Raw genomic sequence first — 18,463 nt, 5'->3', positions numbered from 1 at the left:
AAAATAAACAACAAAAAATCTAAAATAATCCAAATCAACCTAAGCAACTGCATAATAAATAAAATCAAACAAGACTTTAACTACGATTGGGAAGAGGAGGAATTCACATACCTAGGAATCATCATCACAAAAAATATAAACTCAATTATCACCAAAAATATGGATTCAATTACAGAAACAATAAATAAAGACTTACAATACTTTAACGACAAAGATCTATCGTGGTTAGGCAAGTCGCTAATCCTGAAAGCATTTGTACTACCTAAAATTTTATACGTACTAAGAAACCTTCCCTTAATTATTCCCGCCCCATACATAAACAAGATGCAATGCCTTATCAATACATTTATTTGGAGAGGTAAAAAAGCGAGGACCCCGACAGCTTTGCTATATAAAAGCAAAGTTAATGGTGGCATTGGTCTCATCAATGTGAACGCTTACTATTTAGCAAATTTAATTAAACAAAGCCAATACTGGTTACATTCAAAACACCCTCCAGCATGGATTGAATTGGAGACATTGCTCAATGGTAACCTTCTTCCCCAAAATCTACTCCTTAATAAACTTTTCAAGAAATCCTGTTATACTCCATCCCACCCTATCTTCCAAGCTGCTTTATTTGCTTGGGGAAAATTCACTACTCTCAATAGAAGCAAAAACAATTCAAATAACTCACTGAATTTTCCTCTTTCATATATCGCAGCAATCTACAATCACCCATTCCCCTCTCATTGGCCCATCATAGGCATAATCAAAATCAAAGACATTTTTAACGGTAGCAATTTTATTCCCTTTGCAGAACTAAAATCCAAATTTAAATTGACATCCAAAGAGTTCTTCTACTACTCAATGACTAAGGACATGATTGGGATATATGTATCCAACAGGAAATCAATGTCTAAGGCCTCTATAAACTTATTTCGTAATACAAACCACAACATCTTCTGGAGTCTGAAATATATCTACTCTAGTTTTAACAAAGACGCACTTTTAAAAAAAACTACATTCATGAAAAAATGGGAAGTAGACTTAAATACATCCTTCACAATGGAGATGTGGGAAAACGCCCTCTGCTCGTCATATTCCTCCAACATTTGCATGGCGTTACATGAGAGATACTATAAAACGCTATCACGCTGGTACTATACCCCTTTAAGGCTCTTGCATATAGACCCTGTTATAGCAGAAGATGAGGTCTCTCAAATTCAAAGACCCCATCTATGCTATATAAGTCTGAAAGTTACTTTAGGTCAAAATAACACCAGCAGTGAATGTTCCTTCTTGAATCAATAATGCATCCTTGCTAGTCATCAGAATGTATCTGATTAAATGTGTCTAATCAAATGTGTCCGATTGAATGTTTCAACACAAGCACGAGAATAGAAATCAGTCTTTGTGTGCTAAAATTGTATAATCAAACCATATATGGTAAATCCGTTTCCTGCCTTCAGGGTGGATATAAAACCCATGCTTTGTAATAAAGTTTAGAGTTTGTTTGACACGCATCCTGTCCTGTGTCTCATCTCTCCGAGCTCGTAATCCAAAGGATAGAAGACTCAGAATGCAGTGACCACAGCTGGCGCCTCGAACAGGGACCTTGAGTTAATCTACCCAAGGGTGCTCGACCGGTCCGAGACGTGGGACGAGTGAAGCTCTCTGTTGGTGATATATACAGCGCTGAGGTAAGAATAACTGTTATATTCTACCTAATTATATCACTGCATAGAAGAGACTCCCTCACCCCCGAGCGGTCGGCTCCCCAGGTAATTCACAGATTGTTGTCTGGCTCAGGTCCCTTTGAACCAGTAGAATTCCCTCAGATAAATTGTCAGTCCTGCCTTCTATCCTTTGGAAAAACTTAAGAATGAAAGTATGGATCCGATGATTGTGTTGTGGATGTGTATCGGGATTGGTGTTTTTGGTCTGTTTTTCTGGTTGGCGTATAAGTCCTGGAAGGCTAGTAGTGGAATGGTTTAGAAACCTTTGTGGCCCATTGTCTAAGTGACCATTGTCTAAGTGACTGAGGAGTCTACTCTAAGTGAGGAGAACCGAAAAAAATGGGGAACCAAAATGCCAAGGAAGGCATTATAGCCAAAGACTTAGTGGTACACAGAGAAGGGAAACAGGCACTGATTGGAATTGACAAAATATTGTGTAAAGCGGGAATGAATGAGAATGGAGAGATGAATGGAGAGAAATGGAAATCCTTCTTTAACTGCTATCATGGATGGCTGAAAGATAAGGGTCTGTTGAAGACAATGGATGTATGGATGAATGCATGTGCTCATTTTAAAGGAAAAATTGAAGAATTAGGAGACGGACGTTACAGACTGATAAAAACCGGAATGACAGATTTTTCTCTCTGTCCGCTCCCGACGTCACCCAGCTCACCCCCACCCCAGTACCATAATTCTCAGGAACCCAATTGTTGGGTTTGCCCCAGGTGTGGACAGCAGAACCCCTTGACATTAGACATGTGTGTGGCATGTGGACGACCGAGACCTCACCCAGCTAGTCTATTCCCAATGAGGACGGTAGTTGTGCCAGGAGCACCGGGAGCAGCAGCAGCAGCTGCAGCGGGGGGGGGGGAGCAGTTGTTCCAGGTCAGGAAGCTCGCACAATGTTAATGTATAGACCATGGAGTCCTTCAGAGCAGTTGGCGTTGATCTCCCAGCAGCCAGACCCATCCCAGTCCCCTATGGGTTTCGCTAGAATGATCACCACCATACAGGATACGTACCATGCCACTAGAATAGATCTGCAAGGGGTAATTAAGGGGAAATTGGCAGATGAAGCTCGATATGACAGACTGACAGACGAAACTTATAAACAATATGACAGTAGAACGGGCCCTGATGTAGCGGAGGCTAATGATGCAGCAGCCGGGGTTCTGTACGTAAAAGCGTTGGTAAAAGCATGTAAAGACACGCAAGCAGAAAAGCAAGTTACACTAGAAGATAGAGTGCAGGGGAAGGAGGAAGATCCTAAGGATTATTTCTATGCCTTAAAGAAAACCTGGTCAGAAATGGGGTTCAACCCCGGAAATAAGACTAGTGAGAGGGTATTAGCAAGTGCTTTCATGAATGGACTAAAGAAGGAGATTGCAGAGAAGGTAAAAGCAAGTAGACCGGACTGGAGATCAGTGAAGGCAGAAGATTTAGCTAGAATAGCTTAGGGGGCACAGCATGACATAGCGCAGGCAAAAAGAGCTGCCAAAATACACATAGTAGAGACGACCCCCAGAAACAACAGAGGCAGAGGACGGACTGAAGGAGGAGGACAGAAACTGTGCTACGGATGTAAAAAGCCAGGACATTTTAGAAAGGACTGTAGGACCAACCCGTATCCAAATGCTCAGAGTACGGCTCCTCTAGCCGACCAAATAACGCCCCCATAGGATGAGGGTAGCTTGCACATGAACCCCCTCATCTCCTTACCCCCAACTCGCAGTTGTATAGTGCAAGTGAACCTACCAGGGGGACATGAAATCGATTTCCAAGTAGATACGGGGGCCGACAATTCAGTAATTACGCAAGGTGATTGGCCATACACTGACACTGATTTTTCACATCATGTCATTGCCACCCCCTTCAATTCCCCGTCTGTCCTGCTCCCTGTCACTAAGAGAATTCCCCTGCAAATTCAAGGATCTACTGTACATAACCAGCTCATGGTATCGCCCCGAGGCCAATGTAATCTATTGGGAAATGATGTGTTGTCCCAATTACAAGCACATATTGAATATCATCCTGATGGCACTGTCACCATGACCCCAGGTTTAAAACCAAGTACCCTTTGCAAAATTATGTCACTAGATATTGCCAGCATAGAAGAGAAAAATGAGTTTCCCCTGATATTGGAGCATGCTATACCACATGATTTTTGGGCCTCAGACAAAACAGATGTTGGTAGGTTAAGACTTCAACCAGTAATGGTAAAATTAAAACCAGGAGCAATTTTGCCTCAACAGAAGCAGTATCCCCTTAGCTCGGCTCAGGAGAATGCCATAGCCCAGCAAGTCCAAAAATTACTACAGAGGGGAGTCCTAGTCAAAACCCAGTCCCCTTGCAACACTCCTCTGTTCCCAGTAAAGAAAAAGAGTGTGCCAGGACAACCAGCCGCATATAGAATGGTCCATGACCTCCGGTTGGTTAACAAAGCCACAGAACTTCTAACACCTGTTGTGCCCAACCCGCATACTCTTCTGTCACAGATACCTTCTAACTCTCTTTGTTTTTCGGTGGTCGATTTGGCAAATGCATTTTTCAGTGTACCATTACATCCTGACTGCCAGTACCTGTTTGCTTTCACATTCCAGGGTAGTCAATATACATGGACAGTGTTGCCACAGGGTGCCCAGAATTCACCCACAATGTACACTGCAAGTCTGCAGGAAATACTGGAGGGATGGTCTGAACCACATATCGTTGTTTTGCAATATGTCGATGACCTGCTCATTTGTGCCCCCTCCAGGAAACAATGTCATAGTGCAACTATATCGCTTATGTTGTTTCTCTATCACGCTGGCTGCAAGACATCGAAAGATAAGCTTCAATTTTGTAAATCTTCAGTCACCTTTTTGGGACATTGCATTACACCAGGAGCTCGTCATTTAACAAATGCACGCAAACAAGCAGTACAGGCATTCACCGTCCCCATTAATGTTGCAGCCCTCAGAACTTTTCTTGGACTTGTTTCCTTTTGCAGACAGTGGATTCATGCCGTCTCTATTTTGATGCAGCCCCTCTATGACTGTCTTTCCCCAACACCTTTTGTACTAACACCAGAGGCAATAGACTGTTTTTATTCTCTCAAAAAACGTATTTTGGCCGCTCCAGCTTTGGGTACCCCTAATTATGAGCTCCCATTTACTCTGTACCTTCATGAACAAGCCGGACATGCAGCAGGAGTTTTAACTTAAACACACGGTGATAATCAGAGACCTTTTGCCTATTTTAGTGGCAGATTAGACGCGGTAGCCAGAGGTGCACCATCCTGTGTACGTGCTCTGCATGCTGTTGGACTATTACTCCATAAATCCGCAGACATTGTTCTTGACCACCCGCTCACCGTTCTAACACCTCATGATGTCTACACTATATTTAATCAAGTGCAACCCGCTCACCTCTCAGCAGCACGTCATCTTAGGTTACAATGTGCACTGTTAATACCTCCCAATGTTTCTTTACAGAGGTGTACTACTTTGAATCCAGCAACTTTGTTACCTCTCTCGGATCTAAAGGAGGGGTCAGGTACTGTGCTTTATAAGGAAGATCCAAGAAAGGAAGTTCCTCATGACTGTACAAATAATGGCACAAGAAACGGCAGGTACACCTACTGTATTTGAACATGAATTACAAAATGCAGATTTTGAATTTTTTGTAGATGGATCCCGTCATCAGGACGATTCAGGTACTTTCCATACTGGATATGCAGTTGTCTCCCTCAATGCAGTAATCAAGGCAGAACCAATGCTCCCACACCAATCGGCTCAAGAGGCTGAACTTAGGGCCCTAACCGAGGCCTGTAAACTAGCAGAAGGTAGTATTGTTAACATTTACACAGATTCTAGGTACGCATTCGGCATATCGCATGATTTTGGTCCCATATGGAAGTCAAGAGGTTTCCTGACGGCAGCAGGACACCCCATTAAGAATGCTGATGCGGTCCAGCAGTTAATTGATGCACTACAACTACCCAAAAAGGTAGCTGTCATAAAGGTAAGAGCACATATCAGACGCACCGACCAGGTAAGCAGAGGTAACGCGATGGCAGATGCAGCGGCAAAAACAGCAGCCTGTACGCCGCAACAAGGGTCAACAGTACATCAGTTAACACTAGAACTACTGATGGAGTCATTTTGACTCCTTTCGTTTTTTATTTCTCTTCTGTGACTACATTTTTCAGAATTCCGGCTTGAAACTCGGTGACTTTTCCTCAAATATGATGTTAAAAAAGATTTTGTGAGAATAAATAATTTTGGTGAAAAATTTGCGCGTTTTTTTCAAAATTTACCAAGAACTACTGAAGGGAGTCATTTTGACTCCGTACTATATTTTGAGGTCCTTTTGTCACTAAATGTTGCTATAAAGTTTTGTGCATAATTTTTTCACTCTGTCTTATTTACCCTGATGTTCATATAGATGTAGTTCAATTTACATGTCAACTTTTCACATTTTCCTTGTGTTTTACCTGCTTGTATTACTGTGTAATGCTGAACAAACTCTATCTGATGAGGAGCTAGATGCATTCATTGCGATATTCTATGCTCGTGGAATATCTGGCACGAACCGTCACTCGATTAGCAGTATTTGGTGTAATGACTGGGGAATACCGTTTTGCAAAGCGACAATGTCTAGGGACCGCTTTGTTGAAATTATGAGGTTTCTCAGATTTGATGAGAAATCTACTCGATCGGAGAGACTGCAAACGGACAAGTTTGCTCTATTTTCTACTGTGTGGGACAGGTTTATTGAAAATTGTATTGCGTGTTACAAACCTGGCCCATACATAATGGTGGATGAGCAACTTTTCCCAAGCAAAACTAGGTGTCCATTCACGCAGTACATGCCTTCCAAACCAGATAAATATGGCCACAAATATTGGCTAGCTGTTGATAAGAGGAGCAAATATCTGGCAAATGGCTTCCCTTATCTAGGCAAAGATGACACACGCCGTGCTGAGGACCGTTTAGCTGACCATGTGGTAATGAAGTTATTGGACCCGTTTTTGAAAAAAGGTCGCAATGTTACAACCGATAATTATTTTACTTCAGTAAAATTAGCTAAACAGCTAAAAAGCAAAGGAACAACCATCGTGGGAACACTGAATAAGATAAGGCGAGAAGTGCCTAAAGAAATAAAATCCATGAAAGAGGAATTGTACAACACTAAAGTGTTTAGAAATGAAGACAATTTTACACTTACAGTATATCAAGGAAAGCCCAACAAAAATGTTGTCATTTTGAGTTCCGTCCATCCAGATGTTGTTGTTGCGTCTGATTCCGCTAAAAAAACTCCAGAAACGGTAAAGTTTTACAATGAAACAAAATATGGAGTAGTTGTAGTGGATCAGATGGCACGAAAATATACCACACGAACATGCACAAGGAGATGGCCTGTTCATGCATTTGAAAATGCCTTAGACTTTGCGGGTATAAATGCATGGATAATATTCAAGGAGATTACCCACCAAAAAATGTCACGCAAGGCATTTTTGCAAACGCTTGTGAGAGAGTTGAGTGGTCCTTATGTCACAGATAGGGAAAAGGGTTCCACGACCCAAGTTTCTACATGCTCAGAAGTGATGGTTCAAACAAAATTTTGCCAGATCAAAGAAAAGTGCAAGAAAAATAGATCTGTCGGAAATTGTAAGACTTGTGGTAAGTCTTTGTGTGGGCAATGTACTGCCATAAATCAAAGGCAATGCCTAAAATGCGAAACACCAAATGTTTAGAAGGTGAATTCTGCGCCATATTTTCATTTTTATGCTCCTCCACCTACATTTTCTCTGCTTTTTGTTCTTCAGTTGTTGTTTATATGTGTGCACTTGAATAAAAAAAAATGTTTGAAAAACGTCTATTATAATTATTGTTATTTTCTGTAGCAAAATAAGAAAAGCAGAAAAAAAACAATCAAAAGCATTACTGTTGGATCTCACAATAATAATACATTACAAAAAATATAATTATTAATAAATAACCACAAATGAAACTCTAAAAATAAACGAAAACAAGCAAGGAGTCAAAATGACTCCTTTCAGTAGTTCTAGGCGGGGTCACGAGTCCAGTAGTCCTAGTGTTAAGTGCCCCTAAAAACCCCTTTGTGTTGGAGGACATCTTATCCCAAATGCAGGCTCAGGCTCAAAAGGAGGAGGTTGATAAGTGGTTAAAGGAAGGTGCATGCCTGAATGAAGCAAATGGGGTATGGGGGAAAGGGACACGACGATGCCTTCCAAGAGCACTGTACCCAGCAGCTGCCCAGATGCTACATGGGCCAACACACCAATCTAAAACGGCTGTGATGAGTGTGATGCAGAAACATTGGGTGGCACCAGGATTCTCCACCTGTATAGAAAACCTGGTACAAGGGTGCATGATATGTGCTACACATAATCAGGGTAGAGTAGTTAAAACACCACCCAAACACCCCCCCCCCCGGCCCCTCTATCCATTCCAGATACTGCAAATTGATTATATTCAGCTGCCAAAGTCAGGATCATGGGAATATGTGTTGGTCTGTATTGATTTGTTCTCAGGATGGCCAGAGGCTTTCCCGATTGCCAAAGCCACGGCTGCGGCAACCGCAAAGAAACTGCTTGCGGAGGTGGTCTGCAGGTATGGGGTACCAGAGGTAATTGAGAGTGACAGAGGTACACACTTCACAGGTGAAATAATGAATGAAGTCATGTCAGCTCTAGGAATTCAACAAGCATTCCACACCCCATATCACCCACAAAGTAGTGGTAAAGTGGAAAGACTGAATGGGACATTGAAATTAAAAATTCAGAAAGCCATGGCTGAGACAGGAAAACCATGGTTGGACTGTTTACCGCTTGCTCTATTTTCAGTAAGATATACACCTAATAGAAAGACTGGACTCTCTCCATATGAGATATTGTTTGGCAACGTACCCAGCCTAGGGTGTTTCTATCCGCAAGCATTAGAAATGAACAACCATGTGATAAGTTCCTACGTGAGGGCTTTACACAAAAAGATTAAGCAAGTACATGATAATGTCTTCAGTTCTCTTCCAGATCCAGATCAAGACTCTAGCATCCATACGCTGCAACCTGGAGACTGGGTGGTTATAAAAAGACATGTGAGGAAAAGCCTAGATCCACGGTTTGACGGGCCCTTTCAAGTTCTGCTGACCACAAGCACAGCCGTTAAGCTAGAGGGAAAAGAGACCTGGATCCACGCGTCCCATTGCAAAAAGATACTAGGAGAACCAGCGGACAAAGAATAAAGACATTGTTTATACTTACCTGCATCCTTGCGACCACAGGTGCATGGACTAGGTTGAGCACCACAAATGGAGACGACAATAGATTAATTAAACACCATCTTGCTCTAATCGATGGACTAAAGGAGCAAAACCAGACCATTGCTAGTTGTTGGATATGTACACATGCCCCTGTGACATCCACTAGCATACCCTTTCTCGCTGTCCCAGTCTCATGGGAAAAGATAAACTTTTGGGTGAACTGTTCAGATACTTGGGCCAATAATGCCACACAGAGACTGTGGAATACCACTGTTGGGATTCCCGTAGTAGGATGGACAAAATTTCCCTGGTGGCAAGGGAACCTGACGGGTCAAATAATTCCCAGGTTGTATATAGCATTTAAAGGAGGGGAGTGGGTACCTCGTAACAAAACAAAAATTACTGATCTAGGGAAAATACCTGAACAAGGATTGAAAATAAGTTTTAATGCCACTTCAGGAAGCAGTGATGCCTTTAAACCTTCCCTGTTGGAAAGATATCTACACACTTCTAATTGGGTGAATAATGTTTATTTTAAAAACGGGACAAGTGATACCTGTGCCAAAATACCTGGCAATCTACAGTGTAATGAAAGCTCAAGTTATCAGAGAGGTGCACCTACGTGAGGCAATCCTGATGCTGGCTATTGTTCCCCTATAGGTCAAGTGCCTGGGTGGTGTATGATGTCAAATGTTTCTAAGTTTGTTGATTTAGTTCACCGTCTAATACTGCAACATTCAGCATTATGGAATCTCCCCTTATCCATGTATTGGGTAAGTGGAGACAAGGCTTTCAAGTGGCTCCCAGTAGGAGTTACAGGAACTTGTACTTTAGCCAGATTGACACCCGCAACTTATATTGTTACTCCAGACCAGCTAGATCCTTTGTCTATCCCAAAACATACACTGCATAAGCGATCAGCAGACAATAAAGAAAGACCAAGTGGGAGACCCCATATAGTTCAAATGGGAGGGGTAAACAAATTTTTCAGTGCATTGTTTATATACCCTATGTTGACACAAATGTGGGATAAATTAGTAGAAGCTACGGACTATCTTGATGATCTGATTTGGGATATTTTAGAAGTAGTTAACGGATCTCTTGCAGTACAGAATCAATTGATTATTGTCACGAACCAACATACCCTTGTACTAGATTATTTAACAGCAGCACAAGGAGGGATGTGCCAGATAAAAGGGCCCGCATGCTGTCATTATATAGACAATTCTAGTGCAATGACGCTGAAACATAAGTTAGAGGACGTTGTAAAACTAAGGAAGCTTTATGATGAGGCCAACCTCAAGAATCAGGATTCCTGGTGGGCAAACACCTTTTCCTTTCTAAATCCTGCTAATTGGTTTAAAGGTATCGGTGGGTGGTTGGCTGGTATAGTGCAAGCTATTTTACAGGTTTTGCTAATGTGTCTTGCGGTTTATTTGGTTTTTAAGCTTTTTCTAATGTGTATTCAGCGGTGTACTAAAAGAATATATAGAGAAACATATTGATAAATGAAGGAACAAAAGGATCGAATGTTATAGCAGAAGATGAGGCCTCTCAAATTCAAAGACCCCATCTATGCTATATAAGTCTGAAAGTTACTTTAGGTCAAAATAACACCAGCAGTGAATGTTCCTTCTTGAATCAATAATGCGTCCTTGCTAGTCATCAGAATGTATCTGATTAAATGTGTCTAATCAATTGTGTCCGATTGAATGTTTCAACACAAGCACGAGAATAGAAATCAGTCTTTGTGTGCTAAAATTGTATAATCAAACCATATATGGTAAATCTGTTTCCTGCCTTCAGGGTGGATATAAAACCCATGCTTTGTAATAAAGTTTAGAGTTTGTTTGACACACATCCTGTCCTGTGTCTCATCTCTCCGAGCTCATAATTAGAGATGAGCGTTGTTCTACTCGAACTGTTCGCCAATCTCAAATTCGAGCTGTTTTGGGCGGTGTTCGAGCCGTTCGGCGAACACGAACAATTTGAGAAAAATTCGGCTGTTCGAGGTTATGTTCGATAACTGTTCGTGCACCAAAATCATAACTGGATTTTTTCTCAGTAATGATGAAAATTAATGTTAATACGCAGTTTGAGTGTACAGCGGGGTGGGGGGAGGGGCAGGGGATGGATCTCTGCAGGAACAATGAAGATCTCCATTTTTTTTTCTCTTTCCCGCATTTGCAGTGGGGAGGTGCAATCTGTCAGCCTATCAGCAGCGCACACACGGAGCGAAGTGCTTTTTTTCACACAAGCAAGGGCATGTGTCATTGGCAGTGTATGTCACATGTCCTTGCCCTATAAGACCAAGCCATTTTCCCCGTCGCCACCATTTTCTCACTGCTGCAGCTGCGTGTTAGACGGCACCGCTGTTGCTGTGTGCGCTATACCTTGTTAATTTCAAGCCAATTTTCGCACAAATATACAGATAGCTTGGGAGTAGGGAATAGTTGTGATTGCAGTCCTTTTAAGGACTAGGTTACAGCATTTCCTACGACTTTTATCAGGGAGGTCTGTGCTCTTAAATAGATAGGTTGTGGGAGTAAAGACTAATTGTAATTGGAGTCCTTTTCAGGACTAGGTTACATGAGTTCCTATCAGTTTTTGCCAGGCAGGTCTGTGCCAGTGCTGTGCAAGTTTTTTTCACAGCATTTGGCTGAATCTAGCAAAGCTAATCCTTTTTGGCCTATTGCAGAGTGTGTTAGTCAGTGGAGTAGCCTATCTGTGTTGCAAGATATAACACCTGTGTATAGAATACCAATTTTTTTACTGCACCTAGTGAAGTAAAATCTTTTGGGCATAGCATCATTCTATTAGTCCATCTATACTGACCTCCATCAGGTTGCAAACTGAATATAATTTTTTTCTGCATCTAGCTCTGAAAAAATATTTGGGCTTCTAGCAGTGTGTGGGACTTGGTCTATTAGTCCATCTATACTGACCTCCATCAGGTTGCAAATTAAAAATAATTTTTTTCTTCATTTAGCTCTGAAAAAATATTTGGGCTTCTAGCAGTGTGTGGGACTTGTTCTATTAGTCCTTCTATACTGACCTCCAGCAGGTTGCAAATTGAATATAATTTTTTTCTGCATCTAGCTCTGAAAAAATAGTTGGGCTTCTAGCAGTGTGTGGGACTTGGTCTATTAGTCCATCTATACTGACCTCCATCAGGTTGCAAATTAAAAATAATTTTTTTCTGCATCTAGCTCTGAAAAAATATTTGGGTTTCTAGCGGTGTGTGGGACTTGGTCTATTAGTCCATCTATACTGACCTCCATCAGGTTGCAAATTAAAAATAATTTTTTTCTTCATTTAGCTCTGAAAAAATATTTGGGCTTCTAGCAGTGTGTGGGACTTGTTCTATTAGTCCTTCTATACTGACCTCCAGCAGGTTGCAAATTGAATATAATTTTTTTCTGCATCTAGCTCTGAAAAAATAGTTGGGCTTCTAGCGGTGTGTGGGACTTGGTCTATTAGTCCATCTATACTGACCTCCATCAGGTTGCAAATTAAAAATAATTTTTTTCTGCATCTAGCTCTGAAAAAATATTTGGGCTTCTAGCAGTGTGTGGGACTTGGTCTATTAGTCCATCTGTACTGACCTCCATCAGGTTGCAAATTAAAAATAATTTTTTTCTGCATCTAGCTCTGAAAAAATATTTGGGTTTCTAGCGGTGTGTGGGACTTGGTCTATTAGTCCATCTATACTGACCTCCATCAGGTTGCAAATTAAAAATAATTTTTTTCTGCATCTAGCTCTGAAAAAATATTTGGGCTTCTAGCAGTGTGTGGGACTTGGTCTATTAGATTAGTCCATCTATACTGACCTCCATCAGGTTGCAAATTAAAAATAATTTTTTTCTGCATCTAGCTCTGAAAAAATATTTGGGCTTCTAGCGGTGTGTGGGACTTGGTCTATTAGTCCATCTATACTGACCTCCATCAGGTTGCAAATTAAAAATAATTTTTTTCTGCATCTAGCTCTGAAAAAATATTTGGGCTTCTAGCAGTGTGTGGGACTTGGTCTATTAGTCCATCTATACTGACCTCCATCAGGTTGCAAATTAAAAATAATTTTTTTCTGCATCTAGCTCTGAAAAAATATTTGGGCTTCTAGCGGTGTGTGGGACTTGGTCTATTAGTCCATCTATACTGACCTCCATTAGGTTGCAAATTAAAAATAATTTTTTTCTGCATCTAGCTCTGAAAAAATATTTGGGCTTCTAGCAGTGTGTGGGACTTGGTCTATTAGTCCATCTATACTGACCTCCATCAGGTTGCAAATTAAAAATAATTTTTTTCTGCATCTAGCTCTGAAAAAATATTTGGGCTTCTAGCGGTGTGTGGGACTTGGTCTATTAGTCCATCTATACTGACCTCCATCAGGTTGCAAATTAAAAATAATTTTTTTCTGCATCTAGCTCTGAAAAAATATTTGGGCTTCTAGCAGTGTGTGGGACTTGGTCTATTAGTCCATCTATACTGACCTCCATCAGGTTGCAAATTAAAAATAATTTTTTTCTTCATTTAGCTCTGAAAAAATATTTGGGCTTCTAGCAGTGTGTGGGACTTGTTCTATTAGTCCTTCTATACTGACCTCCAGCAGGTTGCAAATTGAATATAATTTTTTTCTGCATCTAGCTCTGAAAAAATAGTTGGGCTTCTAGCGGTGTGTGGGACTTGGTCTATTAGTCCATCTATACTGACCTCCATCAGGTTGCAAATTAAAAATAATTTTTTTCTGCATCTAGCTCTGAAAAAATATTTGGGCTTCTAGCAGTGTGTGGGACTTGGTCTATTAGTCCATCTATACTGACCTCCATCAGGTTGCAAATTAAAAATAATTTTTTTCTGCATCTAGCTCTGAAAAAATATTTGGGCTTCTAGCGGTGTGTGGGACTTGGTCTATTAGTCCATCTATACTGACCTTCATCAGGTTGCAAATTAAAAATAATTTTTTTCTGCATCTAGCTCTGAAAAAATATTTGGGCTTCTAGCAGTGTGTGGGACTTGGTCTATTAGTCCATCTATACTGACCTCCATCAGGTTGCAAATTAAAAATAATTTTTTTCTTCATTTAGCTCTGAAAAAATATTTGGGCTTCTAGCAGTGTGTGGGACTTGTTCTATTAGTCCTTCTATACTGACCTCCAGCAGGTTGCAAATTGAATATAATTTTTTTCTGCATCTAGCTCTGAAAAAATAGTTGGGCTTCTAGCGGTGTGTGGGACTTGGTCTATTAGTCCATCTATACTGACCTCCATCAGGTTGCAAATTAAAAATAATTTTTTTCTGCATCTAGCTCTGAAAAAATATTTGGGCTTCTAGCAGTGTGTGGGACTTGGTCTATTAGTCCATCTATACTGACCTCCATCAGGTTGCAAATTAAAAATAATTTTTTTCTGCATCTAGCTCTGAAAAAATATTTGGGCTTCTAGCGGTGTGTGGGACTTGGTCTATTAGTCCATCTATACTGACCTCCATCAGGTTGCAAATTAAAAATAATTTTTTTCTGCATCTAGCTCTGAAAAAATATTTGGGCTTCTAGCAGTGTGTGGGACTTGGTCTATTAGTCCATCTATACTGACCTCCATCAGGTTGCAAATTAAAAATAATTTTTTTCTTCATTTAGCTCTGAAAAAATATTTGGGCTTCTAGCAGTGTGTGGGACTTGTTCTATTAGTCCTTCTATACTGACCTCCAGCAGGTTGCAAATTGAATATAATTTTTTTCTGCATCTAGCTCTGAAAAAATAGTTGGGCTTCTAGCGGTGTGTGGGACTTGGTCTATTAGTCCATCTATACTGACCTCCATCAGGTTGCAAATTAAAAATAATTTTTTTCTGCATCTAGCTCTGAAAAAATATTTGGGCTTCTAGCAGTGTGTGGGACTTGGTCTATTAGTCCATCTATACTGACCTCCATCAGGTTGCAAATTAAAAATAATTTTTATCTGCATCTACAGTACCTCTGAAAAAATATTTGGGCTTCTAGCTGTGTGTGGGACTATTTGTATTAGTCCATCTATACTGACCTCCATCAGGTTGCAAACTGAATATATTTTTTTCTGCATCTACCTCTGAAAAAATATTTGGCCTTCTAGTAGTGTGTCGGACTTTCTCTATTAGTCCATCTATACTGACCTCCATCAGGTTGCAAATTAAAACTAATTTTTATCTGCATCTACAGTACCTCTGAAAAAATATTTGGGCTTCTAGCTGTGTGTGGGACTATTTGTATTAGTCAATCTATACTGACCTCCATCAGGTTGCAAATTCAAAATAATTTTTTTCTGCATCTAACCCAGCCAATAGTTTTGGCCTAATACCACAGTTTGGCCACTCAGCTCTGCTCGGTTCCCATCCATTGTTTTTTTGTGCAAACAACTCCAGAGTTGTGAATTAGTTAACCACCAAAATGAGTGGAAAAAGGCCTGCTGCTGGTGGAAAGGGGTATAGGCGTGTTGGGAAGGGGAAAAAAGGTTGTGTCCGTGGGGTAGGTGTTAAAGCAACAGTAACATCTGCAGAAGAAAGACCATCTTCCAGCCAAACTAAAATGTCTACTTCTTTTAGCGGACAATGTGATAAGATCCCTTTCTTACGGCCACGCCAATCGCTACAAATTCCAGATGAGGCACAAAAACAGCAGGTGCTTCAACGGATATCAAGTGCTCCTTTAAGTGGGCTCTCCTCCACATCAACTTCAACATCACAAATACTCCAGTCCTCAAAGGTGTCACCCAAATCGCACTTGCTTCCTCACAGCTCCCAAATCTCCAGCTGCCCGTCTGAGTATGAGGTAGAACAGATGGTTGAGTCTGCAGAGCTGTTTACTCATACTATAGCCTGGGAATCAGAGGTCGACTCCAGCGCTTCTGTGAATCCAGACGAGGAAATGATCTGCACTGATGCCCAGAATCTTTATGAGTCGGATCCAGGACCAGACGCAGAAGGTTCTGACCAGGGGCGGACACAGACTGTAGTGGGCCCCTGTGCAAGAAATTTTGGGGGGCCCCCCCTGCCCTTCATAAGGCAACAAAGTTATGTAAACATAACCCCCCATGTGCATCTCTCACCCCCCCATGTGCATCTCTCATCCCACCCATGTGCAGCTCTCACCCCCCGTGCATCTCTCATCCCCCCCATGTGCATCTCTCATCCCCCCCATGTGCATCTCTCACCCCCCATGTGCATCTCTCACCCCCCCCATGTGCATCTCTCACCCCCATGTGCATCTCTCACCCCCCCATGTGCATCTCTCACCCCCCCATGTGCATCTCTCACCCCCCCATGTGCATCTCTCACCCCCCCATGTGCATCTCTCACCCCCCCATGTGCATCTCTCACCCCCCCATGCATCTCTGATTCCCCCCACTCCTAGTTAATTAATTGTATTTAAAAAAAATAAAACTTGTTATACTTACCCCCATGCAATCCCTGCAGAATCCTGGCGCTCGTCCACGTCGCTGCCACCAGGTTCTCCTGACGTTCGGCCATGTGACGGCGCCACATACATAGCCATCAGCTTTTGTTTTGGCCAAAAGATTTTTAAAGCCGCCACCACGATAAGGTAGACTCTTCTGGGCGGGCCCTACTCTAACCTATTAAAATTTTCTTAAAATATCCAATACTCTTTTTAGATATATTTTTATTTAGTTTTCTTTAAGGGAATGTGTCATATACATTTTTTTTTTTAAATGACCAATAATACCACATACAGGGAATACCGCCACACCATGACCAGACCACATATTACCACAACATAGTGACCGAATAATACCACACAGAAGGGAGAAAAACTGCCACACCATGACCAGACCACATATTACCACTACATTACTAATATTACCACCACATTACTAATATTACCATAAGTGTCATTATACACGGGAGCTCTATACATGGTATGTATAACGTAAGTGTCCAGGTAATCTAGTGATCACCAGTGAAATTATACACAGGAGCTCTGTATATAGTGTCAGTGTACAGGTAATACAGTGATCACCAGTGACATTATACACAGGAGCTCTGTATATAGTGTACAGGTAATACAGTGATCATCAGTGACATTATACACAGGAGCTCTGTATATAGTGTCAGTGTACAGGTAATACAGGGATCACCAGTGACATTATACACAGGAGCTCTGTATATAGTGTCAGTGTACAGGTAATACAGTGATCACCAGTGAAATTATACACAGGAGCTCTGTATATAGTGTCAGTGTACAGGTAATACAGTGATCACCAGTGACATTATACACAGGAGCTCTGTATATAGTGTCAGTGTACAGGTAATACAGTGATCACCAGTGACATTATACACAGTGTACATGTAATAGACTGACTCACCGGTGACGTCTCTAGGTGAAGTCCTTCATCTTCGCTTTTCTCCTTCATCCAGCACAGACCGCCATCACGTCTTCCAGCCAGGACTCGTCTCTGCATAAAATAACACAGTTATCTAGAGCACATTCCCCAACTTCTACATTATGCAGCTGAATACAGACGTGCATCCACCATCAATATATGGTTAGTTATTATGCAACCTACCATTCCAAATATAAATTGTAATCCACCACTGTGCCCCCATTAACTGTAAATAGGCACTTAATATATAATTTAATTAGAACCTCTACTCTTTCCGCCAATTTGTTACCAGTCACACTCCTGCATCCGCAACGCCCCCTACTCTATACTTCCTGCTCCCCGCATTCAATATTTACATGCACCCCCTGCCCCAATTCATTATATCATGTCCGTGCTCTCCCCACCCCATCATCATTTATCATTTACTCTCCCCCACCCCACATTCGTTATGTGCAGCTCATTATCCCCCTACTCCCAATTCCCCCATGTGCAGCTCTCAAACCCCCCCATGTGCAGCTCTCATCCCCCCCATGTGCACATCTCTCACCCCCTCCCCCACATGTGCCCCTCTCTCACCCCCCTCCCCCACATGTGCCCCTCTCGTCCCCCCCCCACATGTGCCCCTCTCATCCCCCTCCCCCACATGTGCCCCTCTCTCATCCCCCTCCACCACATGTGCACCTCTCTCATCCCCCTCCACCACATGTGCACCTCTCTCATCCCCCTCCACCACATGTGCACCTCTCTCACCCCCCCCACATGTGCATCTCCCATCTCCCCCCCACACATGTGCATCTCCCACCCCCCCCCCACCACATGTGCATCTCCCATCCCCCCCACACATGTGCATCTCCCATCCCCCCCCACACATGTGCATCTCCCATCTCCCCCCCCACACATGTGCATCTCCCATCTCCCCCCCACACATGTGCATCTCCCTTCCCCCCCCACACATGTGCATCTCCCATCTCCCCCCCCACACATGTGCATCTCCCATCTCCCCCCCACACATGTGCATCTCCCATCTCCCCCCCCACACATGTGCATCTCCCATCCCCCCCCCACACAAATGTGCATCTCCCATCTCCCCCCCCACACACATGTGCATCT

Source organism: Phyllobates terribilis, unplaced genomic scaffold (genome assembly GCF_046119375.1).
Source record: "Phyllobates terribilis strain yellow unplaced genomic scaffold, ASM4611937v1 Scaffold_1__5_contigs__length_1240528914, whole genome shotgun sequence".
NCBI classification, from domain to species: Eukaryota; Metazoa; Chordata; class Amphibia; order Anura; family Dendrobatidae; genus Phyllobates; species Phyllobates terribilis.
The sequence above is the reverse complement of the archived record's forward strand: the minus strand, read 5'-3'. Positions refer to the sequence as shown.